Below are 26,941 nucleotides of genomic sequence, written 5' to 3'. Positions count from 1 at the left end.
GTGGGAGTGGGTGGGATGGTGGGAAGGAGACAGTCCTTGCTCCCTTGCACTTAAGAATACCCCATGTTTTCCTTTCCCTGCTTAATCTAAACCTAAAGAAAGGATATTTACATTGAACTTTTCTTTAAGGCACTAACATCCCTGGGGTTTATTTAAGACACATTTATGCCAAGGTTGAACTGCACTATAACTTCACATGACTTTAATCTGAATTTTAAAAATGCCTTCGAGCTTGATTTTTTGAAAATCAAAATCAGGTACCAGTAGGGTTATAACAATGAGTTTTGATATGTGTGTGCTTTTAAAACAAAAACAAATCATTAGCATTTGTTTACCTTTTTGATCTCCAATGATATCAGACCTGCAGACAAACATAACTTACTATAATACTCTAAGCATTTTTTTAGATTTGCTGTAGTTATATACTAAATCACAGATCTTACTTGTACTCCTTGGACATTAATCAAATATTTATTGGCTTATTCACATATTGACTCATTAAATCCTCACAATTCTGAAGAATAGTTATCAACATCCTCCTTAAACCGATGAGCCAAGAGTTCAAGAAAATACTTAATTTTATAGGCCTTCCAACTCAAGTTCTGTAGCCATTACTCTACTTTGAAACTGGCTGTATCTTCAAAAGGAAAATAATGTAGAAAATTGAAATAATTGCTCAGCTCGTCCAAGCTTCAATATTCTTTGCTTTAAACCATATATTTATAGGGCGTCTGAATGATTTTTGTATTACTTTCTGAATGATAAAGAGGACTATTTTTGCTCCCTTAGTCTGCATAAGATAATGAAATCAAGTAATTAAGTAAATCAAATAACATTCCTAATTCTTCCAGAAGGACGCTGATAATTGATTCAAATTTCTAGCTCACATTGAAAAGCAGACACTCTCTCATCTCTATTTAGCTCTGCTTGTGCTGCTTTTAATCCAGTTCATCACTTATAATAATTTCAACCTTCTATGCTCCTTTATCTGAGGAATCCATGCCTGTGATGTTTAAAATTTATTTCTGTATTCAACAGATACTGGTTGAACACAAACTATGTGCCAGCGCTCTGAAGTGAATCCAAAATCCTCTGTGTTCTTATTATCAGGCTGAGAGCCTAGAAGCAGGGAGATGAGCCAATACCAAGAAGCATTCTAGGTGCAAAGACAGAAGTATTCATGGGAAGAGAAGGTCGAAAGGAGACAGCGACCTTAGTGGGTAAGGGTAAAGGTAAGAAGAAGCAGGAGAGGTTTCATAAAGAAGATGATCCTAGAGGTGTCCTCAAAAAAGGGAGGAGGAAAAGCGGAGAGGCAGAGAGGAATCTCTACCATAGAAAACAGAGGGAAGGTGAGCCACAAGAACAGCATAGATAGACTTGTATGAATTTAGACTGGGGATTTAGACCTAAGAAGCAGAATTTCTATCGGCAAGCCCCAAGCAGAAGACTGAATTCAGCAGTAAAATCTGTAAGTCTTACATGATGGAGACACCGGTCACTATCATAGCTCCCCCAGCCAACCCTCCCTGCGTGACTTGTGATCTCAGTAATTTCTTCTCATAAAATAATTGAGCACTATGTACTGCTTAAATGTCATTTTAGGATTTGTTCCAATTTAAATGGAATAAAGTTGACTAAACTAAGGTCTACAGCCTTACTGAGATCAAAGTAAATATTAGTTAAATGGTGACTTTTTAATAATGATGAATTCCAGAAAGAAAGAAAAACGTTTTATCCTGAATCTTTTCCAAGAGAACTGCCAAGAAGTTCAAATTATTCTTCTGGAGACTTTGGGGGAAAGTATGAAAACTGAGAAGGAAGAATGAAAAACTAGAAATGAGGAAGGAACTAGTGTTTATGGCATTCTGATATTTTTTAGAAACAATATATATTACTGTGTTTAACTATCAGTAAAATTCTGTAAGGGAGAAAAAAACTTGTACCATTTCATTGAGGCTCAGAGTGTAAGTACTTTGCCCAATGCCACACAGCTAGGAAAGGCAAGGTTTCAAATCCAGATCTGTTTAGCTTAAAGAATATGTGATTTCTCCTTCAATCATACTGCACATTAACAGAACTAGGATTAGGGGCAGAAGGCATAATTGGAAATGTTGAGAGAAAATAAGGAGCTGAAGGGGAGAAAGAATTTATGATCATGAATTTATAATGCAGCGAGGAAAAACGTATTTAAAGAAAGAATAAAGAATGTCATTTAAAGAAATTGCATAGCACAGTGCCATGCTCTCAATAACTTGTAATTGTTGGTGATGATGAAATCAGTTCAACTTCTAACCTTTATAAGAACTCACTTCTAGACAAATTATCAAATCTGTATGTGAGAAATAAGCAAGTTCCTCAAAAAAAAAGCAAACCCAAATCATATCACCCAATGCAGATAAAGATCAAATGTTCCCCAAAGCAGAGAACAATGGCAACACTCTAAATCTTTTTAGTTTCTTATGTATTTTATTACTCTGAGGCATAATTTTTGGTATTTTATCTGTTTATTGCTACAGAGTTGACCTTCTGTCTCTAAAACTAAGGAAAGGATATTAAAAAATGACTCTTATCACTCTAAACTTTTTGATAATATTTTAAAATTCAATCAGTTTAAAGATTTCATCTTCCCCTTAAAGTGTCATATGAAAAGTATAAACTGAAGAAATATCAACGAAAGGTTTTTCTTGTTAGCAACGTTTATATAAAAGTTTTCTCTCTTTTTCCAGGGGATAATTTGGCAACAAGTATGTTTTTTCTTTCAATTATATTAACACAATAATTTGATCAACTAATTATGGTATATTTAAATAAAAGAATATTAAGTAGTTATTTTTAAAATGTAGAAAATCACTTACTGACAAGATGTAATGTTCAATAAATGTTAATCGAATATAAAAAACATATGATATAAAATATAAAAAGATATAAAATATAAAATACAAAAAAAATATTTTTAAAATGTCATCTATTTGAAAAATATTTTACATACATACACGCACACACACACACTGCTGAAGAATACACACTGCTGAAAATATACACAGCTGTCCATGTCTACTGCTGACAGCTACACAAATGGCCCTGTTGTAACTAGAGGCTCCCTGAGCAAAGATATAGATAGAGGGGAAAAAAATCCAGATAATCCATTTGGAAAAGAGCTTAGTCTATGGTCTAACTAAATATAATTTTTCTTTGATCATCTATTAATAAACGTCTCAAATAGATCACTTAAAATCTGGACTTTCATTTCTTTAAGCTCATGTGTGTCTTTATTTTCAAGTCAAATTACTTTGTTGTTACATCAAGATTGGTTTAAGAGCTACAATTATGAATTTATAGCTTGAATAAGTCAACTAAATGAAAAATTCCTTGTGAAAAACTGCAGACACATTAATTTTATCTCCCACCAATATAGCTGAAATAACTCTTTTTTTAATGATTTCAAAAAGGCCAGCCAGCTAACTAGCTAGATACTAGAAGTATAATAAAAACACTCATAAATTTCTTAAGTAGTTGTTTAAAAGGTCCAAATGTCTGTGCTACAAGAAAACCATCCTTTTACCCTTTTAAGGTACCAGGCTTTGTGCTTAGAGTTTTACATTTACTAAGACCAAATACAGCTTTCATAAGTGCTGGGCAGGCAACTCCCTCCGCTTTCTCTCTCTATAAGGTCTTCTGGGATGAGATAGTTCCAGCGCATGGGAATTCATAATCCATAACAATCAAAATATTTGGGCAGACACATAAAAGGGAACACTAGTATTATGCTATCATAAAGAGAGATGAATACAATCATTCCAACCATTCAAAAGCAACATAAAAAACTGAGCAAAACCATTAGCATGGGCTTGCAAGGGCTCCTGCTCTGAGAAAATGTCTCCCTGTGCTCTCCCTATGCCTGGAATTCCTTTAGAGGGGGAGAATATCTTTGTTGCACATTCATTCTGTTCTTCATTCACATTCACTGAAGACCCACTAAGTACCAGGTGCTGCTGGGCACTGGAAACCCAAGACTAAAAGACCCAGGATCTTCTTTCCAGAGGAGCTCACAGGCCAGAATGACACACTGAAGATGAAAGTGCCAACTGACGTAACATACTGGAAGTCCTATATGGTACAGTGTAATGAATCAACCATCAATCACAATGACCGATATTTCCTATTAAGAAGGAAAGATAGATGCAATAAAGCATGAGAAAGGTCCCCTACCAAGGAAACAAAAGGAGAAGAAAAAGGACTCTAAGAACCGAGAGGATCTATTTTGTTTAAATTGCCTTGACTATGATCTGACTTACAATCAACCTGGAAGAATCCATGAACCGTAAGCAAGGCTGTGTGTTTTGCAACTTAACATGGTGCAAAGGAATGTGCAAAATCATGGTTGGACACTCAAAAATAATGAATGTGGCTCCATAAAATGAAATGTAGAATTCCAACCCTCTTTGTTCTTTAGCAGTTTATGAATCACAAATTTTCCATCTGGATAAAAAAGAATCACTGACCACTATTACATACAAGTCATCCAAGTCATTATGCTATGTCTGTGTAGTACCCTGAGGCATTTCTGTCATGCAAGGCTATGGAGTTATGCAGCCCAACTTTTTTTTAGACACAAGCTTTATCTCAGAAGTTTCATTTTATAAAGGAATACTACAAGCCACAAGTTGAAATAAGCTTCGAGCCATCGTTATTAATAAAGTTTATAACCAAGGTAGGCCATAACTATCTCTAATATCTACTTAGTTCTTGTAAAGTACAAGGCATTGTGCTTAGTGTTTTGTGTTCACTCAATTAATGTTCCTGACGATCCTAATAGGGCCAGATGGTGATCATTAGGGCTGTTCATCAACATTCCAGTTCTCCTTCCAGATCCACAGTCCATTGTTGGATTGCATTTTCCGAACCCTGTGAAGTTAGGCAAGTCAGTGAAATGTGAGTAAAGTAGTGTGTGTCTCTTCCTGGCAAAAACCTTTAAGAGCCAGTGTGTGTTTTGCTACAATCTCTTCCACCTGCCATGATGACCAACAATGTTCCAGATGGTAAAAAGTCAATCGTCCCAGGTTCTCATGTAAGGATGAGGTGCAAGAGCTACTGGTCAACCAACAATGGACATGAGTGAATGAGAAATACATCTTTGTTATTTTAAATCACTGAGATTTGGTGGTTGTTTGTTACTGCACATGTCCTATTCTGACTGACTCAGGTAGGTACTATTATAATTCCAATGTCATATATAAAGAAACTGAGAGTTGAAGGAGCTAAAAAATAACTTGCTAAAACACAGAGGGGTGCTGTCATCTGGTAAATGTATTTTTGTTTAATGCTTGATGCTTTGGCTTTAGGAGCCAAAAGAAATTCATTAGCTGATTCTTCAAAGATTCCCTCTCATGAGTCCATCTCATACTTTGCCAAACCGACATGTGATGATATCACATGGTCAAAAATTGCTCAGAGACTGCCTCCATCTAAAGAGATTAAGCATGTTTGTTGCCCACTGTGACTCAGCTGGTGACCAAAGGAAGGATCCAAACCTAGATCTTTCTGACACTAAAGCTTGTGATTTTATCACAATGTTATATTGTTTTATGGCTAAGTGTATCCAAAAAGACTAAAAGTTCTGGTCCTTGATAGCTGTAATGTTGAGGTCATAATTTAAGTTATGGTTTCAAGTTTTTATTTATAAAGTGAGAATACCTACTTTCTTCCTCATAGGTTGCTATCAGCTAGGTGGAATTTAAATGGTTGGCACACTACACATCAATAGAATTAGAACTAGTAAATAGTAAAACTTATCTCTGGGACACTCCCTTGTTTATGAGTGGCTCTAAAAAAATGGAAGTAATAACTGTATTCACCTCTCGTAGAAGAAAGCCTTTTACTTTCATTATTAGGGATGAAAATATTTCTAAAATATAATAATACTTCATTCCAGGCTCCCAAACACTATTAAACATAATTTAATTTTGTATTGATGACTCAGAGTTGTTTGCTTTATTTTGATTACGAATATATCAACTATGGCATGGTTTTGTGCGATGCTTTGGCAAATGAAAAGCCAAGGTCTTTCCTTAAGAAGCTTATGATCAATAATAGAAAATGAATTTTTAAAAACATAATCATGTCACTAGACATACATGGTTAGTGCTGTCACACAAGTTAAGTTTCAGATAAATCTGGAGAAGGGCGAGATGACGCTGCTGTTAGTTGACACGGCCATTGAGAACAGTGGGTTACTAACAACTGCCTTTCCCTGTCCAGTTCTTGTTTGGGACTTTGGTCTTAGAAATGAGAGAGCCAAGTCAATGGAATTATTGATATTATGTGCAAATTAAGAGCAAGCAAAGTTGGAGTGAAGAGTTTGGGTATGCATACGATCTGAGCTTTACAACATCTATTTAACTTGTTTTTAAGACTTTTGGGGTGTGTACCTACTTCCTGATTTTGCTGCACTCTTAATAGGTCTAGAAATATCCAGTTAGTATAAAGTTATCAGCCTTTATACGTTGGAGAGCTGTTTAGACATGTCGTAGCATGAGTACAAGCAAACAAATCACTTCTAGATTTTATGTTTCACATATATTCTCATAAAGAATCCCTTCCACTTGTTCAGGGCTTACCAATATATTTAAATTTCTTTACCTGAAAAACTATTTATATTATATACTCGTATACTTCCACATCAATTTAAACCTCAGTAGATAAGACTTTTGATACTCTGAAACAAAATTTTAAAAAACACCACCCATCTGTGCTTAAATTTTCATTATTTGTCTTTTTCTAATTCATGTTGTCAAAATAATTCAATCCCAAATGTATTTGAGTGATATTTATATCAGTCTTTCATTCTATTCATCTATTCATTTCATTTATTCATTTTCATTCATCAAATAAACATTTACTGAGCATTCACTCTGCTGGAGGCCAGGGTTAAAATAATGAACAACTCAGACTAGGTCCTTATGTCACTGGACCTAAATGTTGAGTGGGGAAGACAGACACCAAACAAATTACAAACGCTACATGTCTTAAGAAGGGAAAATGTAGGACAGCATTAAAGTGAATATCAAGGTGACTGACCTATCTTAGTCTGAGGGGTTTGAGAAAGTTAAACTGAGATAGTATAGAGAAAAGAGGGAAGAAAAGCATGTGCCACAACTCTGCAATGGTAGAGTATTTGGTCTCAAAGAGATAAATACAAGCAATGTGGCAAGACTCTTAAGATCAAGTTCAAATCTTATAGATCATATTGAGGGCTTTGAACTTGATCTTAGGAGACACAATGAGTGAGCTTTAAACAGATAGGAAAGGATCAGATTTGCATTATTATGATTCCTGCTGTCTTGTGGAAAGGAGACAAAAATGAACCTAGGAAGACTAAGTAAGAAGCCCTGTTAGCAATCCAGTTCAGGGATGATGATAGCTTGAACCAAGGTGGTAGTCAAGGGGTGAACAGAGTGGACAGAACCAAGAAGGCAGTTTAGAAGGCTGAATAAAGAGATCGTGAAGTTAGAGTAGATGTGGAAGGTAAGGGAGAAGCTGTCAAGATGACGACCAGTTCCTGGCTTGAGCAATTGAATGGATGACAGTATCTTTTAGAGAAATAAGGAACAAATGAAATGATTTGACCAAAAAGTTTAGTTTTGACTATGTTATTAGTTCTCATATTCCTAGAGACTTACTGTTAATTGACTATATGTACACACACAACAACAATCCTATAATCAAAAGCTGAAAATTTAATCCACTGATGAACAGGCATGAGGTTTAATTACTATGAATCATAATGTTGCCTTCTCTTAGTGAAACAGACTCTTTGAATCTTCACACTAGAGTGAAATACTAAATGATGAATTTAATTACTATTAAGTAAACAGACAAAAAAGCCTGCTTCCAAAATAAAACTCTTATTAAATAAATGTAATTATGACACTTAAATGTAAAAAGGGGAAAAAAGTAACAATGTCTATAAAACATTCAGTTTATTAAACACTTTGAAACCTTGGAAGAAAAAGGAAATTGAAGTATTGTTATTACCAAATTATTTATTTTTCAAATGACTTGCTTCAATAAAAATGATGAATTTTCACTAATGAATTGTAAATACTACAATACTTCCTTACACATATGTAACATAGTAATTCCTTTACACATCAGACTGCAGTTTTGTTTTGTTCATTGTTTTTTTGTTTTTGTTTTTGTTTTGTTTTGTTTTACATAAGGACATGACTTCAGACACAAGAATTGTCTTGTGAGTGTCAAGAAGGACAGGTCTAATGACACCTAAGTATAGGGAAAGAGATCTCATGAACAGGGAGAGGCGAGTAGATTTATGGTAATTAAGTAAATTATGAACGTGGGGCTCAAAGGAGTCCCAAAGTCCTTTCAAAATTTAAAGATCTATCATGTTAGGGAGACTTCAGTTCTCTTTTTTTCTAACTACTGACATACAGTTCTCTTTAAATTATTACGAACTGATTCCTTCACCAAGGAATGATGCAATTTATTAATAATGAAGCTTGCTGGTGACAAGTCAAGCCGACAGAATTGAAGAGAGCATAGTAAACAATTCATCTCTTCAGGTTCCAATTTTTTATTTTAGTCTCTACAGAATGCATAGAGAATTGTGGGTGGGAGAGGTTCTCTTACTGTCTTCTGCTCATTCTCCAGACTGAGCACCTTATGTACTCGGTAGGAGAAGAAAAAGCCTTCTCCTTTGTGCCAAACCTGTTCTTTCCATTCCCCCAGGGTTCCTAACTCTCTGGCTCTCTTCCTCTTCCTTTGGTTTCCTCAGAGGCTAAATTTGCAAGTCTTCCCATTCCACTGAATTCTGTGCTGGATGGGGTAGTAGAAATGGGCTTTCTGTTCTTGTGGATAGATTATCTACAAAACAATAAAACCTTTTATGCTGCCTCAAATGATTTATCTCCTATGAGTTAATATGCCAAAAAGAGTCTGATTCTTCCTTCCCTTTGTATTTCATTTCCAAAAGTTGGTTTGGAAGTTCATTATGTTCCTGGCTCCAGAAAAACAGTGTATACAAGCAAGGAAAAATACTCCTCCAACCACATGTATGTATGTGTTGGCTTACTTGTTTATTGTATCTCCTCCATTACACTGTGAGCTCTAAGAGAACATTTTTGTTCACAAATTACTAGCATAGCACTTGATGCATAGTATACTCTCAAACAATATATTGAATGAGGTAGAATTTTGGCCAAGAGATGATACAAAATCACTTCTCTGTGCTATGAGTTCGAAAATTCAAGAGGGATAATACATGCACACATTTTTGTACACTGAACTGTGTTATTTATGTAAAAAGAATTATTGTAGTATTTACAAACACCATTAATAAAAATTCATCATCTTTACTGAGTCATGTGAAAATTAAACTGGTAATAATTTGATAACAATAATACTTTGAATTCTATTTTCGTCCAGGGTTTCAAATTGTTTCACATACTGAATATTTTATAGACCCTGTGACTTTTTTTTCCTTTTTACATTTTAAATGTCATAATTACACTGATTTTTATTAATACTTTTATTTTGGAAGTTGTATGAAGCTGACTCTTGTTGTTTTCTTAATAGTAAATTAAGTTTAACAACCATTTCATACTAATTACCATTAAGATTCTCCTTCAAGTACAAAATAAATAATATTGTAAGAGAACAAATTGGTGCCTAATCTCACTTATCAGTAAGTATTAGGCTCTAGTCTAAAGATTAAAGGTTCTATTTGGAATACGAAAGTTAATGATATTCTAGATCGATAATGTTCAAAGGGTCTAAGGTAGCAAAAAATATATGTATATATGTTCCAGTAACAGAAAGAAGGCCAAGCATGCAGGGCATGGTGAGGGGGTGAAGAGAATAAGATGAGACCAGAGGGATAATGAGGGGCGGTGTCATGTGTTCGTCATGTGCGATTGGTGTAATGTGTTTGAGCAGGTTAGTGACACGATCGGATATGCAGACATCATTTTGGCAGCTGTGAGAATAATAAAGCACAAGGTGACAAGAATGGAGTAAGAAGGAAACTAGGTGAGGTGTTGGTGGGCTGGACTGGGGCTGAGACAGGAAGTGATGAAAAGAACAGAAGAGACCACAAAATGCATTGATCTATTCTACATAAGAGATAAAGAAGAAGGACCAACGACATTTCCAGATATCTAGCTAAGGGGATGGCTGTGCCATTCATTGGGATAAGAAAGACTGGGAAGAAGATTTATTTGTTCTGGCCAGGGTGGTGGTAGAAATCAAGAGTTCAGGTGTCAGTTTGAGAAGCTTGTGAGACATCAAAATGGAAATGTCACACAGGCACTGAGGATACGAGCATGAAGCCCAGGGGATACATACTTGACATCTCCATTTTGATATCTCACAAGCATCTCAATGACAAAAGTTTAGCACAGTTGAGACAAAAGGGCAGTCCAAAGCAGAAAGCTTTCAAGGCAGTTCCAGAGCCAAGATCTGGTCTGGAAATGCAAATCTGAGGTCATTAGTATACATCCCATGTGTAGAATGCAAAGTACCTTAGACATTTTATCTGATTTAAAAGACCACAGATCTGATGGGATGTAAACAAGGAACTGATGGTACTTGATTCTCAAGTTTTCATCACGGATTATTTTAGACACAAAATCCTCTGCAGACAACTGACTCCTAAGTAATTAGTACACATGCATATTTTAGAGAAGACATGCTATAAATATGTGTTAATTTCTCATTGAATGCAGAATCAAACATCAAAGCTTTGCCTTATTAAAAATATGTATCTTCACATTAAAAAATAAATCCTAAAAAAATAAATTGACGTGAGGAGACTTAAGAAATTATTTATCTTCAATTATGTGTTCCTGAATCTTAGTTGAAAAATATAACCTCAGATCTTCTGAGTTTGGCAAATTATTAGGCAACGTTTAAATCAACATTTTAAAATGACATTGAATTTCATTTCCCTTCATGAACAATTCATTCCTAAAGCCATTTGGTGTGGCTGAGCAAGGGAAAATCCACACAGGAGCAGGGAAACCATGGTGACCAAGAATGGGATGTTGGAGCCTGGCTAGCATATGGAAGATGTTTACTCAGAGGGAGTGTCAGCCCCAAGGGAGGTGTCAAAATCTGAGGGGAGTAAAGAAGGAATTCCACAGGGAGAGGATGGCGGGTGCTTAGGCAGAGTCTCAGAGCCCAAGAGGAGCAAGAGACATTTCAGACTGCGGCCCGACACAGGTTGTCAAAATGAGGTGAGACAGGACTCCCATGGGAGGGGCGAGGCAGCTTGACATAGGTGTTGACACCGGAGCAGCATGAGGAAGCAAAGCTACTGAACTAGATAGCCCACTGCAAGGAATCAGGGCACTAATGGTGAGGAGGGCGTTCCCATGGTGGGATGGGGGCAGTAGTGATGAGAGATTGTTTATCTACTAGGAGGGTCTATGAACAGCAGCAATACCCTGATAGCAATGAGCGCATCTATCTTCCAAAGCTTGGTTTCTAGATACCATTCTCTAATGAAAGGAATTAATGCTTCTGGGAGAAATGATGAATTTCAGAGCTAGGGCAGGGAAAGTATAACATATCTCAGAACAATGTGTACCAAAAACAAACAAACAAACAAACAAAGGCAAGGAAATGTTCAAAGAATAATGAGAGTGTGTCAAAAGGACATAAAAGTCAGTTTAAATGAGCTGCCACTGGCCAAATATGGGGCAATTGAGCATCAAAATAAATAATGATAGTACCAGATTATGACCCATTAAATAATGAGACTCAGTATAAATTAACAAATGTATAAAGTTTAAGAAGAAACAAGATATTTCCATAAATTCAAAATACCCCCTCACAAAATAATTAAAAATGGAAAAAAATTGTGAAACTTTACGGTGGCAGACTACTTTAATCAAGTGACCAAATAACATCATTATCATGAGATGAACTGAAATCATGCACTGACACAATGAGACTACAGCACCATGAAGGGATCCAGAATAAGGCACCATGGCATAAAAATTATTTTAAGCTCAAGGCATTTAAATTCCTGAAATCCCTTATTTGCCTAAAAGCGGAGCCTCCCAAAATATCTTTTAAAAATTCAATTGTCATAAATCCCATCCCTGGGAACAATTCCAATCCTCTCTTTCAGAGAGAAAAGTTGGCACCACACTCAAACAGATACTGTCACAAAACTATCATATCTCCCATCTATTCTCATAAGAGTTCATTTATCTTTCCAAAAATATCATTTGTTTTTCAGTAAGTGTCCTTTCCCCCACTTCACTTCTAAGAAGGCATTTGTTCTCCCAGTAGTGCTCCTCTAGCCCTCTCCATTCCCTATCAAGATGGTATATAAACCCCAAATCTTAACTGCCACTTTGAATCACATTTCTTTATGAACTCCTGCACATAAATTAAATCTGTTTTTCTTTCCTCTTGCTAATCTGTCTTTCGTCAGTTTAATTTGCTGGCTGCCAAACACTAAGTTGAAAAGGGTAGAGGAAAAGTTATTTTCCTCCCCAACAACCTCTTCTGTAAACTCCTGCCAAACCTCCGGAATCTCATGATGAGGAAGCATCAGACGAACCCACAGTGAAAGATATCCTACAATAACTGGCCTTTCAAAATCATGAAAGTCTAGGGAAAAGTAAGGGAACATTCCAGGTTGAAGGAGACTAAAGAGACATGACCATTGAATCCAACACATGATTTTGAACTGTCTCTTTTTGTTATAAAAGTCATTATTGGGACAACTGGCAAAACTTGAGTGGAATTTGAGGATTAGATGATAATTAATGTTTTGAATTTGATGGTTATATTTTAGTTATGTAGAGAACATCTTTGTGTGTAAGAAATGCACACCAAAGTACTTAGAGGTTAGGGAATCATGCCAACAGTTATTGTCAGTGGTTTAGGAAAAAAAGTTCTTTGTACTACACTTGCGAAATTTCTGTAAGCATGAGATTTATTTAAAAAAAATAAATAACACTTTAAAAAATGGCACTGATTTGTGTTAGCATACCATCCATTCATTCCAGCAAGGTCAATTATTGGTTTGAAACAAATCTCCAGTGTCAATGTGAGATGCCGTATTGATTTTCAAAGACTTCCACTTGACGTACACAGCCTTCCTATTGTAGCCAAGTTTACATCCACTGTGGTTTCCCTAGAGCTGTGACAACACTGATAACTTATTCTTAATTCAATAAGAAAGTCATCCCCCCAAATTCAATCTTATCAGAATGAAGACATAAGTTCATTAACATTTCACATGGGCTTTTGAAGTAATCACTTTTGTCACATTCGCTTTGTTTAAACAAGGGATCTACCACACTGCACAGGAGCAATGTCTCACTTGTGCATGGGTTCTAAATACTGAAAAGTTATGATATCATACGAAATCCTTTTACCAAATGGACTTCCTAGCTCTATTAACAATTTCACAGAAATAAGAGATTTTTCTTTACAAGGTTCTTTTCACATTTAAACAACGACTGCGTGTTCTCTTTAAATGAAAACTTAATGGAAAATTCCCACAATTACAATTAGGATCTTAAAAGATAATTTTTTAAAAAGTGAAAAAGTTAATGCTAAAGGCATTTAACATTTTATCATTCCACAGATTTCAAATCTATTTGAATTTGCGTCAGCCTTTTAGTTGTCTCTTACCGAAGAGATTCGATGTGTAAGATGAAAGCCGAGCAGTGCAGTGAGAACCATGAGGTTGGTCCTCAGTCTCTCCCTAAAACCTGGACTACACAAGGCATTCCGTTCACAGAGAACTCACAACTTAACTCAGACATTCGTTTTAGTTTCAGAAAACATGATATTCAATCTGACATTTTATTTTATATTAATATAGTATACAATTTTGCTATTAGCCATATTACATAAACTGCAATAAGTATGGCAGACCTCAAAACTAAAAATTAACTTCTATTCTTTTCTGATGTTTTAAGATTACAACCTACTTCAAGAACATGATTCGCTGTTTTTACTTAAACAGTGAATTTTTATTAAAGAGAGAGGAAATGCCTTTCATACATAAGGCACAATATTCCGTAGAGAAAGACTGCCTTAAAAATCACACGATGGCTGGCTATAATTAATCTTGTCTTCCAAAACGCTAGGCCACAGGCTTTTAAGACACTGAATTATCTTCCTCTTTTATCTAACCACCTGCTAGTCATGAGATATCAAAATACTTTATAAGAAGTATAAATGTCTGAAATATTTCCTGTCCATCAACTCTTTGAACCTGAGCCAATCCTGCCACAATGGGATGTGGGAAAACCATTACTGAGTAGAACTAAGCAAAGCTGGCAGTTCTATACTAGTCCTCCAGAAGCCAGTGGATCCCAGGTAGTCGTAATGATAAACCTGTGCGGAGAAGCTTGACATGACCAGGGGTCCAATCTGTCCTAAGATAATTTATTTAAGATTGCCTCTGACTTCATAAAACAGTTTATTTCATATAAGGCAAAGCATGCTAGTTTGTAGGATAAAATATATAAATAACCACTTAAAGATATATACTAAAATTTAAAAATAGACTTTGAAGCACCAAGTGTCGGTTCATGTCCTACGGGAAGCAGATGTCAAGACAGAATTAGAAATATAAGAGATTACTGGGGGAAGCACCCCAGTAATAGCAGGAGGGTATAGAAATAGGCAGATAAAGGCGGGAGGGTACAGAAATAGGCAGAGAAAGCCTCAGACCACCACAAACCCTTGGCACCCATGAAAGGAAAGAGAGAAAGAAGGATTGAGTAGGAGGAGCCTCAGACATGTGCGGTTCTGAAAAAGTCTCTGCTGGCCCAAACTCAAGCAAAGGCTGCCCACTACAAAAGTCCTGCATTGGGCAGAACTGGCCTTACTCTGGTTCCCTGCCATGCTCAGTCGTCACCTGGGAGCAGCCCAGGGAGAGTGTGGCCTTGTGAGAATGCTGTGGCTGATCAGAAGAGATGTTACCTGCAGGCTCTTGGCCAACTCTGCAGCAGGTTCTCTCCTGAAGAGATGGGAGAGGCGCACCTCATCAATGGCTTCCACGCAGAAACAATAAAACTAGCTAAACAGTATGCATTTACTGCACAAGCCTTTTCATGTCATTCTGCTACTTAAAAGCCTTGCAAGTTCCCCTCCCACGTCACCCATATAATAACATCCAAGCCCCTCAGCAAAGCATATATGTTTTGTATCTGGACCATGCTTTTCAGTCAACCCCATTTCCTATTTGTCATCCATGAGCACCCTACCTACGCTCAAGGCACGCATGTTTACTCATGCCCTCCACATGCCTCATGGCTTGTTTGTCTCCCTGACTTTTCACATGCTTCTCCTTGCCTGTGTTTGATTCCCCAACCCAGTCTAACCTGCAACACCTGCCAAATCCACTCTGGGCTCTGAGACCATTCAGAGTCTAGCGACAAAGATAACGGAAAGTAGAGAAGCAATAAAATGTGGATGGAAACTGAAGATAGAAGGAATTCCAGAACTCATCACAGGGTCTGGGAAGGTTTATCACAGACTTATCTGGCCTCAAGTGTGGTTAGAGAAAAACCCTAGAAAGGTGCCCACCAGGGCAGAAAAGCTCTCTTGTGTCTCCCTGGTCAATTTATAGTCTTCTTGCAAGAGCCCCACTGGGTCCTAAAGCCTGTTGCAATCTACTCTACCTGCCTAATCGGTCTGAGTTCATACCTCCCTCCTTTGGGCCACTACGGTTTCATGTGCAGTGGGGCACATTTTGTATTGTACTGGGAAAATGATTCCACATCTACCTCCTTACTGCTCAACTTCTCAGCTACGTCTTACCAACCTTTGTATTCCTACACTTTGTAGTGGAGCACAGTAAGACCCGACGCAGGTCTGAAGAATAAACTGCACTTATCACAAATGTCAGGCTATACGTAGTACGTAAATAACACATCAATAGTTATTATACAAAAATAAAAAGGATAGAACAGTCAGCGATCAGATCTGAGAGCAGTCTCAAACCTGCTTCAAAAGAAAATAAATTTCAAACTTCACGACTCAAGTTTCCTTTTCACATGAACCTTTTCATACCTTTTCTGTCTCTTAAATGTTATTTGTAGTCTGATTTGCAATATATATTATTTGTCTATAAATTGTTTTTCCCCTCTAGATTGAAGACAACTTGAGAGCTGTAGCTCCTATTCATCTCTGAATTTCTTGTGGTGTTTCAAGCCTAGCAGGCACTTGTAAAACGACTAAATCAAGTTATCTTCATGCACATAGGTGTAAAGGGACATAAGAAATTAATGTTAACTTATTTGGATAATTATTTGAATAGAGATAATTGAGGCAACTAAGATTTTGGTTTTGAATTATCTAGATCAGTATGTCAATTCTCTTTGCTAAACTTTGAAAACGCAGACAAATATATCTGCTTAACATCACCAATCTCACTATAGTAAAATCCTTGCCCAAATGAGAAGTATTAATCCTGCTGCCAAGCAAGTGTAACATTTCACAAACCTGATGCCTGAACCACATGCAAAGTGAACTAAATCCTTGAATAAAAGGAAACATTATACTTGATTTTTTCCAATTAATTTTTCTTCTATCACTGTTATTCAGAAGGTATACATTTAAGCATTTTCAGATACAAGATCAAGTTTTTCCACCTTCTCTCAACCCCTCATCCAGACAGGCTCCATGGCACCATGAGACTGCCAGAGCACAGTTATAATTCCAGGAGGCTTTTACATTGTGTAAGGAAGTTTTTATTCTACCCATGTGAAAATAAAAAGAATGCTACATTAAAATCAGGTACGATGTGCTCAAAACCAGATTATAAACCATTTGAGGCTCACATTTAAAATTTCACAGAGAGGAAAATAAAGAGCCTGTCAGGAGCTTTCAAGAACACAAAAGAATAGTTTAAAAAATGAAGAGGATGACCACCAAGAGGGCAAATAAAGCTTGGATGGGAGGCTAAGACAGAGAGTCAGTATGAACTACTCTAAGATTTTAGTCTTGAAGGAAAACAGAAAGAGCATTGGTTAGAGATGGATATACAATACAGGAGAGGGGGCTGGTTTTCTATTTAAGACAGAAGAGTTTTACATCTGACATCAAGGCTGACAAAGTGAAACAAAATAAGCTTTTTTCAAGGAATAAAAATCGACAGTTATTTTGTTTGAAATTCAGGACGTTATGCATCACATCAGGTGTAGAATCTGCACCTGGAAAATGGAAATCAGATGAGAGGAAACTACTGTAACACATGTTAACACAGATTAATCTTACAAAATGGTGAGTGAAAAAGCCACTTTCAGATTATCTACATTATGATTCTATTAACATTAAAAAATGCGAGCCAAAACAAAAGACTTTTAAGGGACACATACACATGTGATTAAACTATAAAGAAAAGCAAAGATGAAAATAATATAATATTCGAGATATTGTTTGGGGGAGGAAGAGAGGCAGGATCAGAACATATAAGACCTTCAGATATATTGCCAAGAGTCTAGCTTTAATCTGGGTAGTGTTTGTTACACTACTATTCTTTAAACTGCATACATTTATATTTCTCTTTTATTCATGTGACAAATTATCAAAGATTATATATTTCTCTCTCATAATACATATAATTTGCTTCTCCCAATAATGCCCTTACTATATAAGTGATCACTAATGTAAATGAACGAGAATACAATGTCTTGAAGTTAAAAAAGAAACTTCTTGAAGTTAAAAAAGACAGAACTGTTTCTGGCAACTGCTTATCAAAATAATAACAATAATAAAGAAGAATTCATCATTACAATATCTAGAATTTACTTGGTATGAAAGTGGTATTTTCTTTGGTCAGACATTCTGGCTGAAGAACTGGAGAAAAAATCTGTGATCTGTCATCAAAAATTAATTATAAGACATTCTTGAGGATGTTTTGCTACATTTGTAAATAGAGTTCAAATGAGTAATAGTGGCCACTAATGCAGTCACATGTCAGATACCTCGCAGGATGGAGGGGAACCGTTAATGTGAGGAATCCAAGACAGAATTTTCCATCCATGTGCTTTTTCCAAGTGTTTTTACCTGGCGTGGCTGCACCTAAAGATGGAAGTAGAAGGAGAGAAGCAGGTCTGTCAGTGACAGAAATAAAATGAAATGAAGCCACTGCAGATTCAGAGGCTGGAAGGTGGTAAATAGAACCAAGATGCAAAAATCACAGTAAAAGTGACATGGGAAGATAGAGAAGAGATGAAGGGTTCTTTTATACTTAAATAGGCAATAGTTTTACAGTAACTTAAGATGGTATTACATAAATAAAATTTCTAATAGAAGACAGGTATTTCACTTCATCTAACATGTACTTTTAATAAACTTTCTATCAACTTTCTAAGTTATATAAATTGCAATCCTAGGATTTATAGAAATTCCTTGTGTTTATTATGAGTTGTCTAAACTGCACACACTGTGTATTTCTCTCTTGCTTCTGCAGCATATTTCACAACAAAATATATACATTTTTAAAAACCCTGGCTATATTATATGTTGAGGGACAGGAGCCAAACGGAGAGGGGAAATACTGAGGATACAGAAAGGCAGAGATAATTGATAAAGTCAAATTCTGGAAGAGAAAGGGAATTGTGGGAATTCGAGGTGGGTAAATGAACCCTGTGTCTTCCCAGCAGCTGGGGGTGGGGTAGAAAGGAGGCAGGAGGAGAGGAGGAGGAAACTAAGTTGGAACTAGGTAGAATATTGGCAGTTTCATGTGGATCAATCTAATAAGCCAAAATATCACCCACAAATTATTTTCTGGAACACAACAGGTAATCAATACATGTTTACTGAATAATAAGCACAAAAATTAAGTTTCCTTAAAACTGAACAAATGCCTAAATAACTCTCATAAGTATAATAAGAAGTTCCATTCTAGATCGTACCCAGTTACTAATAAATTCCTAATAATACATTAATAGATAAGTTTTATACTTTTCATTTAGATCTACTGAGTCTCTTGAACTTTTTACCATTTTTTAATTGACCTATCCCCATTTTCCATGAACAGCGTTATAGTGCATAGTATCTTAATTTTCATTCTTTGAAAATTGTTTGTATTTCACTGTAAAGTTTCATTATTGTAATTATTTTAAGTGTATAAATATAAGCTTTTTCTCTATTTATTCTGGAAAACATTTTAATATAGTGCTCTATTTGCTTATTATATGAATTATTCTGATGGCAAGTTAGAATTTTTTTCAATAAAAGCACCTCATAAATTCCTTTTTTGAGTATTTTAATCATAATAATAAAGCCAAAAGCCATTAAGTTGGAAAAAAAAGAGGAAAGCTATAAAGACGATAAAATTTAAAACTCTTGTGAAGCAAAGCCACTGTAAAATTTAGAAGAGAAACTGTGAACAGAGAAACACGGCAACACATATGACAGGCAAAGGAATACTGTCCCTACTACATAAAAAGTTCTTGGAAATCAATGGTTTAAAAAGTAAATAACACCCCAATAGATAAATAGGACATAAGTAGGCAATTTACAAAAAAATGAAAGATTATTAACACAAAAGATGTTCAACCTTATTAATCAAGAAATGCCAAGTAAAGCAATGACGTATTTTTTACCTATCAAATTTGCACCATTAAAACAACTGAAAAGACCTAGTAATGGCAAAGTATGTAGTAAGCATGGAGTTGGAATTGATATAACCTTTTCAGGATACCAGTTTTGGAGTCCCTAACCAATTTTCTAAAATGTATCTATCCTTAGACCCAATGATTCCCTTTCTAGGCATTTATTCTACAAAGTTGGGTATGGGAGACTGGAAGACATTTATGTAAATTTTAAAATACAGAAGACAATGCTCCAAATAACCATAGATACAAGCATATATAGCAAAAGCACAACAGAGGCGAAGGCTGTAGGAGGTAGCAGTTACCTCCTGGAGTGGAGTGGAGCACAGACTGTAGGTGTTTTCCAATGGTACTTGAAGCATTTTATTTCTTAAGAAGTATTTTTAAATGGCAAAATGTTAAAATAAATTAAGTCTGAATGATAGGTACATAGGTGCCTCCTAGTCTCTGTATATTTTTGTATATTTCAAGTGCGTCTCTATTAAACATAAAGTGTTAGCACATTAAAAAATAGGCATATAGCGATTCTATTTTTGTTAAATACATTAAGTAAACAAATGTATATGTGTATATCTAAAATGTATGTATTTTATGTTTTTATAAAATCAGGAAGGCTATGTCCAAAATATGGATAATCAATCTCGCTGGAGAGAGAACATATTGCTGACTTTTATTTACTCTTTATAGTTCTCTAATTATCTGACTTGCTTTTTTTTTAAAGTAAACTTTCTTTTCATAAAACCACCAAGAACAATCACAAAAACCAACTCCCTCATTTCTTCTTGAGAAATTTGATTCTTTACAACTTTTACCTCACAATTTGGAATATTCTTAGTTAAAAAAACAAAACAAAACAAAACTAGTCAAAATCCAAAATAAGTCTGAGAAATTTCTCAAAATTCCAAAATAAATAAATAAGCAAACAAAATATATAAATGAAAGATTGTTGTGAAAGATTTAAAAATATTTTAATCTCATATTATCACCCACAAATATCTAAAGAGCACCCACTTCGTTTAAAAAACTGCTGGCCCTATATCCATAAATGTCAGAAACACTAAGCAGTAAGCAAAAAGTTCGAGAGGAGAAATTTTAGAAAAACTTTAGTTGATATTCTTAAGCCAAATAATAATAATGTTAATAATAGTAATAAACCACACTGATTTTTCATACAAGTTCATAAGTATGTCTGATGATTTTCTTTGAAAATGATTCTGACACCAAATTTCCCTTCTCATTATTTTCATATTCACTCCAGAGAGGAAGATGAGGATGTTAAAGTGTTAAGTTTTAGCCACTAAGGATACCATCACAAGCTTGATATCCCAGCTCGTTTTAGAAGTGCTGTAAAAAAAACCATTACTGTCTTAGATGACAATACTCATGGTCTCCATATTTTAACTGCTATTACGTGTAGCATTTGCTTTAAATTCAATAGGATTTGACCCAGCTTGAATTACCTTCTTGGATACATAACACAATCCGGTCAAGGAAGTGTGTGGTGAGCCTGTTCTATCATCATTACCAGCAAAACCTTCTCCATCTGACTAGTAAATTTAAAAGCAATTGTTATGAACAAAAACTTAGTTTATTAACCTTTTATTCTTTAAAAAAAATCACTTCCTAACATCAGGTTTCATAAGAGCATTTATAAAATTACTTGAGCACTTCAGGTTCTCAACTAGAACCTGAAATATTTTCTGAGCTACTTTTACTCAAATTGGTTGTTTATATAATCATATCCTCTGAAGAAAAGACATGTGAGAGCTGTTCTTCCTGAGGATGCCTTTGCAAATCTGCTATTAATGTTTCAAAAAGTATAATAGAACAGACCGTCCAGGGTAGAAGATTGGAACTGCTTTTCCACAGCCTCCAAAAATACAGATTAATTTTGACATGTTTTAGCTGGCTGGCATTTTAACTAAGGGTTCCAACCACTTGAGAGAGGGGGAAACTACTGAAGTGACCCCTTTTCCAGGCAATTCAATGTAACTGCAAGAATTATAGCCAATCCATCCGGTATGGCTATGTAGCTATGAGACTTTTTTTGAAGGGGAAAGAGAGAGAATTTTTTTTTTCTTCTATCCTACATGCAGAAAGGACTATGAAGACAGATATTTGATATACTTACAATTTACTGAATGCCTACAACTTACAAAACATTGTGATATAGTGAAGAGCACACAGGACAAAGAGAGAAGACCAGAATTCTGATGTAGGCTCTAGTACTGGCCAGCTGTGGCTTTGGGCAAGTCACTTAAGTGTTCCTGGCCTCAATTTCCTCAGCTGGGAAATGAAAGCAATAGGTCACACAAACTTTCAAATCTTTAGCCACTTAAAAGTTTAGGATTCTGTGATTTACTGTTCACTAAAGGGTCTTGAGACTTTTCCAAGACGGCAAGTAAATCATACTCACTACCCTCTATTTACCCAATATTGTAACTTCTATTTCAAAGAAAGAACTTCTAACATCTCAGTCCTACTAGAAGCTCCAGAATGCAAATTCAGCCTTCACTCCAATGCTTTGTACATATGGCTGACATCTTAACAAATGCATAAAGGATGCCAAAAAATAAATTAGCAAGGGTGCTGTCAGCCAGACATAAAGAGGATAAACTGTGCCAAAAAAATGTCCTCCCACGTGTAAAGAAACTGGTAATTAGAAGTTAGAGGAATCCCCCACCTCCCAGAGCAGATCGTGCAGAGGCGGGGCGCCCCTGCCAATCCAAATTTTTGCCAGAAGCAGAAGCAGAGCGGGGAGAGAAGAAAGCTCTTCCACCCCTGCTACTCTGCGTATTTACAGGGATTCATTCCAATTCCTGGCAGGAACCTGCTGGCAGAAGTAAGTATTCCCTCCTGTAGGAATGGAAGGGAATTTCAATATGACAGTTGTCAAACAGTGGAATCATACTCAGCCTTGATAAAAAATTCTTTCTTGCACCTCAGTGCAGCATTTTCCGTTATGCAGTCTCAGGCTCGTGGACTCTAGCCTAGGTCTAGCAGAAAGGTATTGGCTCCTTCAATACAGAACAGTCAAGAGCCAAATCTTCCAGGGTTGATATGAGGTTTTTTGAGAAATGGACAAATACTGACTTCAAACCCTAACAATTGACTCACAAGTAGTTTACTGAATGACTAAATACAACCAGGGAAGTGATTCATAGCTATTTCACCTCAAAAACAAAACCGTGTGCAAATAATGAGAACAGAAACTCATTTGTTTTTCTAATTGCAGAGCAATATACAATAATCTGTAAGATCAAGAAAGGAAGAAAGTCTTTTCCCAGAAGAAGAAATGAGATTCCAAAAGATAAAACCCAGTTAGAAATGTTTCTAGTGTAATTTACAAAAACACATGTTTGGGCAATGTAGGAATGTGTTGTTCCCTGGACCAAGGAGACCAGCATGGTTCTTCTGGAAAAATCACGGATTAAAATGGTTAGTGATGTCACTAAGTGATGTTTGCATCATCTCCCTGGGATTGAGAAAGCGGACACCATGTTTCCTTGCTTTATATGACAGGTCTGAAAACAATATTCCTGAAAAAAAGGGCTCTTGAAACAACAGCTTTAGTAGCCAAACAGTCCAATAATGGTTAGGTAGGAAATGACAAAACACGGGCACCTTTTGTGGCTGAGGCCACGTGATCCCGAGAGAGTCTGCTCATTGAATGTGATCCTTGATCAAGCTCTCTACGTGAAGCTGTTATCAACACTGGAGGCTTGAAGCTGATGTAAAACATCTGCCCACCAAACACCTGCTTCTGTTTGAGCTGGTCATTTGCTGGCCCCAGGCAATGACATGACTCCACTCCTTGAAAAATTACCTCGTCTCTTTGCCATGACACTAGGTACATACTTTTTAAGTAGCCCTCTATTGTAATAATTGATTTGTTTTTCTTTGTTTTTTCTTCTGGTGTTTCCCCCTTGTAAGGTTAAGTCCCTTGAAGGCAGAGATAATAAAAGAAGGCAGAGAGCCTTAACACCCTTGGTATTATTCTTCCACATATTCTGTGAACTTATTCTGCTTCAATTCTGTTCCTATAATTTTGTAAGTCTATACTGCCATTATCAGCATTTATTAAGCACCCACTATATGCAATGCATTCCCCCATGTTTTGGGGAAGAAATGTTCATGAGAAAGCCAGGATTTGCACCTTTAAGTGTATAAAGAATACTAATTCTTGTCAAGCTTTCTCACATACATCATCATTTAAACCTCAGAGCAATCCTATAAAGTAGGTAAGTACTAGTCACACTTCGTAAATTCTGAAATGGCTGGCTGAGATTAACTGACAGACCACATAGAAAGGGGTAGAGCTGCTCTGAATGAAAGTCACTCTCATGCGCCTCCTGCCCTCTGCATAATAGCACCCTACATAACATGTGTCACATTCACACGATATGATAAGAGGCACTGGTCATTTCACCAAAATGAGATACACTGTAATTTTCTCTATAACTGCTACAGGTAAGAACTTTAGAACACTTCATGGTTAAAACTAGATGACTGAGAAGTATAATAAGATCTCATTTCTGCAGGATTCATTCAAACAAGTGAAATAAACAAAACTGTATGATTTATAATTATGTCTATCAGGCCAGGAAATTTTGTAATCAAAGAAAGATTAAATTATAGTCAAAAAATAGTTTGGGGGCTATTGCACATATTTTTAATACTTTTTTTGAAAATTAATAAAGTATTTATAGCAATTCTTAGTTAACCAGTACATCCAAGAAATAAATCAAAACGGTTACTTCTGGCCATTCTTGACAAGTGCTTAATGCACTTGGAAGCAGAAAAACTTTTGTTGGTAACTCTTAAGTGTCAGTATGAGCAATTTTCACCTGGTTAAGCCTTACATAAAGCATATTAATGTAAAGCATATTATGTGGACACCCACACCTTTATTATAACAATGAGAGCCACATAATGAAATGAGACCATGAAACCTTATATGTACATCCCTTTCTTAGTATAACTGACCTGGAAATTTTACTGAGGAATTTCGAAATTTCTGAGAAAATCTGAAATTCATTGAATCATCAGAATCACCTGATGATGTTAAATTCTGGCTTGTGATCTAATATCTAAAGTTAATGGTTTCTCAAAATTCTATAGGGCTCTATCATTTTCCTCCAATCATATTAAAATTTTTTTGGTGGCTGGCCCTGGGAATCCATATAACTTTCAACTTTATAACATCTTTTGGCCTCAATTTTCTTTTCCTCATAATAGGATGATAGAGTTGTGGGTTGAGGGAGGCAACATAGTGTTAGAAGAGCAAGAGCTCCGATGACAAACCCCTTACTTGGGTAAGTTTCTTCACTTTTCCAGAATATTCTTAGATGGAGAATACCACATAGGGTGCAGTGAGAATCAAATGAGAAGGCATGAACGAAGTACCTAACAAAGTACACAGGGTACACACTAACTAATGCTAGGCATTTTCCTTCACAGAAAGGTGAAATTCAAGTTCTAAAGTAATATTTACTTCACATAGCCTAGTCTTTACATTTGAGAAGACACCTTTCACCATGGTAACACATGGACAGGTCCTGGTCCTAGCTCTCGCTCCTTAATACTTTTCTGCAGGCTCATGCCTCACTCTCCCCCTAATGGTACAAACACAAAAATATCTATTTTCCTTATTCCTAGCATGTGTCTTCACTGCCCTTCTCAAAATCTACAACTGGCATTCTGAACAGTGTACCACAGTGGAAGGTGCCCTGGGCTGAGACACAGGAGACACACCCTCACCCCAATCCGGTTCCTGCTTCCACTAATATCTTGCTCTATGATTGATTTCGAATTCTAAATCTTTGTTTCCTCATATGTAAAATCTTCTACAGTCTATCCAAATCCAAAAATCTATAGTTCTAATCTAAAATTACATTCTAAGGTTCTAATTTGTTGATAGGTAATGAAAATATCACTGATCTATCAATCTAGAGATACTGGAGCTAGAATATAATAGCATTTTCATATTTATTTATTTTATATTTTACATAAAAGACGTTATTTCATATTTATATTCAATATATCTTTATCAGGTGAATAATGAAGACTTGTTTTTAAAAAAAAATAAGTCTGCTTGTCTTCTCCTTAAACATAATGATCAGTGTTAAAATTATTGCTCTTTAGCGATATGCCAAATGCCATGAGTTAAGTGGCCTTACAAGCACCCACACCCACAGTGGTTGAGGTAATCCACATAAACTGTAATGATTATGCTTTAAGTAAGGATATTCAAATGCTTTCTTTTTACAGTTTTGGTAATTTTAGTGTTTATAATTGAGTGATACATGTGATTTTTTAAGTATCATAATTATTTTAAAAATCAAATACATACTTACAAATATAAAAATTAATTTCATTGTTTCTGATGTCAAGATTGAGAAAGCATGATTACCTAATTACTGCACTCACTGAAAGAATCAATCACCTTATCAGGAACAAAAAATTGGGATATATAAATTTAGATTATGAAATACTATGCATGTGTGAAAACACATAAGCAAAGAATGCACATATAACATCAACAGAAACAGAACTTACCTAAGCAATGAGTGATCATGCCCGAGGGATAGGTTCCATTTTCTCAAAGGACAGATATAATACTCTCTTGAGAATTCACTCTGGGAATTATCAACTTAGTTAAGAAGCATCTATACACAGCGAATTTCCTAATGTTGTAGTTTAAGCGCATTTCCTTCCAAATCTGTTTTTCTCTAAAGAGGGATATATCTGCTTCTTACATTTGAAAACCACTAATACAAGCCTTCTCTTCTCCAGAATAATCCTAGTTCCTTTCTCGTTTTCCAACTTCTTACTCTAGATTTATTGTTCATCTAAACTTTCAGCCCCTTCACTTCCCTCTTCATATACTCATTACTGAAGTGGACATGACAATCTCCAAAAGACCTCCACTAGTGTAGAATAAAGTGAATGAATTTTAAAATTTTACTCTCCTCTTTCCTCAGCCACTCTCCCTCCCACTCCTATACTACTCATTACAAATATTCTACCTGTGAAAGGAAAATTATTTTGAGAAGCAGAAACTAACTCTAAATTTTCAATTCTCTAAGACACTGGAATACCTACCCTCACATTTTTGAGTTCTTTCCCCCTTTACAAAAGGCAAACAGGACTTTAGAAGTTTCCAAAGAGAAAAACCTCCAGAAACTGGACAGGGCTCTACATCATTCTGATCAGAAAGTTTAAAGCTAAACGTTCCCAAGTCCAATTGCCAAAAAGCCTCATGTATTACTGTTCTAGGGAAACATAATTACAGATATGGAACCTGTCTCATAATGTTGATCTAGAAT

At 35.8% G+C, this 26,941-nt stretch overlaps 2 protein-coding genes across 4 annotated transcripts in view; one reads left to right on the top strand and one right to left on the bottom strand.

The window, feature by feature from the left end:
- Positions 1-26,941, bottom strand: part of TMEM200A (transmembrane protein 200A) — a 61,177-nt gene that overhangs the window by 14,208 nt on the left and 20,028 nt on the right. The window lies entirely within an intron of this gene.
- Positions 4,622-26,941, top strand: part of SAMD3 (sterile alpha motif domain containing 3) — a 169,023-nt gene continuing 146,703 nt past the window's right edge. Inside the window, exon 1 of the mRNA XM_039849914.1 lies at positions 4,622-4,711. The gene's annotated coding sequence lies outside the window, so the exon portion shown is untranslated. The remainder of the gene's footprint in view (positions 4,712-26,941) is intronic.

This window comes from Pteropus medius, unplaced genomic scaffold (genome assembly GCF_902729225.1).
Source record: "Pteropus medius unplaced genomic scaffold, Ma_sr-lr_union100, whole genome shotgun sequence".
Taxonomy (NCBI): domain Eukaryota; kingdom Metazoa; phylum Chordata; class Mammalia; order Chiroptera; family Pteropodidae; genus Pteropus; species Pteropus medius.
This window is presented reverse-complemented; position numbering and strand designations above follow the sequence as displayed.